Here is a 3,296-nt window from a genome sequence, read left to right as displayed (position 1 = left end):
TACACAAGTGTGAAGGATTTGCCTGACACAGCTTCTGTGTCAACGCCCGTGGTTAATCAGCCTAAATCTGTTCCTAGGTCTGCTAGAGTGACTCGATCTGCTACCACTCAGGCTGGTAAGCTGAGGAGTGGGAGAGCCTATCGCAGCCTGGCCAGACGGTTCTAGCTCCTGCCCTTGGTCCACTTATACCTTCATTGGCTGCTTGTCCTTTGCCTGTGATTCTCCTGTTTCCTGGCTCTGCTGTTCCTGCTGTTACTATTGACCTCTGCTTCATATTGACCCTGGCTTGACTGACTATTCTCCTGCTCTGCATTTGTTACCACGTACACTCCTGGTTTGACTCGGCACGTCCACTACTCTGTTGCTCACGGTGTTGCCGTGGGCAACTGCCCCACTTTCCTTTGCTTTTGTGTTCCCTTGTCTGGTTTATGTGTCGTGCACATATTGAGCGTAGGGACCGTCGCCCAGTTGTACGCCGTCGCTTAGGACGGGCTGTGCAAGTAGGCAGGGACTGAGTGGCGGGTAGATTAGGGCTCACCTGTCTGTCTCCCTATCCTGACATTACATAATCACAGGCCCATATACCTTTTCTACCCTGGTCCCTGACACACTATGGACCAACTTGAGGCCATGGCTCAGCAAATGCAGGGTCTCTCCCTACAGGTACAAGACCTGGCTCAGAGGTGCGACCTGCGTGATGCTACCCAGGTAGTGCCCTCCACCCCACCTCAAGTTGCCTGACCGGTTCTCAGGGGACCGGAAGACTTTTTTCTCCTTTCGGGAAAGTTGTAGGCTCTATTTCCGTTTAAGGCCCCACTCCTCAGGTTCTGAGAGCCAGCGAGTGGGTATAATTATGTCCCGGCTCCAGGACGGCCCCCAGGAATGGGCCTTCTCCTTGGCCCCTGACGCCCCTGAACTCTCTTCTGTTGACCTTTTTTTTCGGCTCTCGGACTCATCTATGACGAGACTGACAAGACTGCCTTTGCCGAGAGTCAGCTGGTGACCTTACGTCAGGGTAAGAGACCCGTTGAGGAGTACTGTTCTGACATTAGGAAGTGGTATATGGCTTCTCGGTGGAATGACCCTGCCTTGAGGTGCCAGTTTAGATTGGGTCTGTCGAATGCTCTGAAAGACCTGTTAGTTAGTTATCCCTCTTCTGACTCTCTAGATCAGGTTATGGCTTTAGCGGTATGTCTTGACCGACGTCTCAGGGAACGACGACTTGAACGTTTTTGTGCATTCTCCTCTGGCTCCCCTCTGATGGCCCTCGAGGCTCCGTTGCTTCGTTCTTCCACAGAAAACTCGGATGAGCCAATGCAACTCGGGGCCTCCGTGTCTCCCCAGCAACGTAGAGAGTTCCGCAGGAAGAATGGTCTCTGCTTCTACTGTGGGGATGGCAAGCATCAAGTGAACGACTGTCCTAGACGTAAGAATAAGCAGCCAGAAAACTTCTGCGCCTAAGTGACCATCGGGGAGGTCGCTTGGGCGCACAGGTATTTCCCCTATACATGAAACCTAATAAGATCTTGCTTCACTTTCAGGTCTCATTTTACGGTAGGTCTGCCACCGGCAGTGCCTTCGTGGATTCAGGGTCTTCTGCTAATATTATGTGTAATGGATTTGCCTGACACAGCTTCTTTGTCGACGCCCGTGGTTAATCAGCCTGCATCTGTGCCTAGATCTGTTAGAGTGACTCGATCTGCTACCACTCAGGCTGGCAGGCTGAGGAGTGGGAGAACCTATCACAGCCTGGCCAGACGGAGCTAGCTCCCGCCCTCTGTCTATTTATACCCTCATTTCCTGCTTCTCCTTTGCCTGTGATTCTTCTGTCTTGCTTCCTGGCTCTGCTGCTCCTGCTTGTACTATTGTACTCTGCTTCAAATTGACCCTGGCTTTACTGACTACTCTCCTGCTCTGCGTTTGGTACCTCGTACACTCCTGGTTTGACTCGGCTTGTTCACTACTCTTGTTGTTCATGGTGTTGCCGTGGGCAACTGCCCCATTTCCCTTAGCTTCTGTGTACCCTTGTCTGTTGGTCTGTTATGCACTTATTGAGCGTAGGGACCGTCGCCCAGTTGTACGCCGTCACCTAGGATGTGCCGTGCAAGTAGGCAGGGACTGAGTGGCGGGTAGATTAGGGCTCACCTGTTTGTCTCCCTACCCCGTCATTACATTATGTCTGTGGAATTTGCTATGTCTCTAGCCATGCCATTGATTGATTTGCCTAAACCTGTCCCGGTAGTGGGTATCGACTCCACCCCACTTGCTAATGGTTATTTTATGCAGCATACCCCTGTTTTTGAACTCATTGTGGGCTCCATTCATTCGGAGCAATGTTCGGTGTTGGTGATGCAGCGATTATCGTCTGAGTTGGTTTTAGGCCTTCCTTGGTTACAAATGCATAGTCCCACGTTTAACTGGAATACCGGGGATCTTACTAAATGGGGTAATGAATGCATGACGTCCTGTTTTTCTATTAATTTGGTTTCTCTCGCTGAAGAGGTGAACACTCTACCTGAGTTTATTCAGGATTTCGCTGATGTTTTTTCTAAAAAAGTTACCTCCTCATAGAGAGTACGATTGCGCTATCGATTTGGTACCAGGAGCTAAGCTCACTAAAGGTAGGATATTTAATCTCTCTTGTCCCGAATGTGAAGCCATGAGAGAATATATCCAGGAAAGCTTGGCCAAGGGTTACATTCGTCCCTCTACTTCTCCATTAGGTGCTGGCTTCTTCGTAGGGAAGAAGGGTGGTGGTCTTAGGCCGTGCATCGATTACCGAAACTTGAATAAGGTCACTGTAAGGAACCAATATCCCCTTCCTCTGATTCCTGATCTCTTCAATCAGGTTCAGGGGGCCCAGTGGTTCTCTAAGTTTGATCTTCGGGGGGCTTACAACCTTATCCGAATCAGAGAAGGGGATGAGTGGAAGACTGCGTTTAACACGCCCGAAGGTCATTTCGAATACCTCGTCATGCCCTTTGGGTTGTGTAATGCTCCCGCGGTCTTCCAGAATTTCATAAATGATATTTTAAGAGACTACCTGGGGGTATTTCTTGTAGTGTACTTTGATGATATACTTGTGTTTTCCAAGGACTGGTCCTCCCACATTGAGCATGTCAGGAAGGTGCTCCAGGCCCTTCGGGAAAACAAACTCTTTGCTAAAACCGAAAAATGTGTATTTGGGGTGCAGGAGATACAATTTTTGGGTCAAATCCTCACTCTTAACGAATTCCGCATGGACCCTGCCAAGGTTCAGGTTGTGGCTGAATGAGTCCGACCTGTCTCCCTGAAGG

Source organism: Rhinoderma darwinii, chromosome 1 (assembly GCF_050947455.1).
Source record: "Rhinoderma darwinii isolate aRhiDar2 chromosome 1, aRhiDar2.hap1, whole genome shotgun sequence".
In the NCBI taxonomy this organism is placed as follows: domain Eukaryota; kingdom Metazoa; phylum Chordata; class Amphibia; order Anura; family Rhinodermatidae; genus Rhinoderma; species Rhinoderma darwinii.
The sequence above is the reverse complement of the archived record's forward strand: the minus strand, read 5'-3'. Positions refer to the sequence as shown.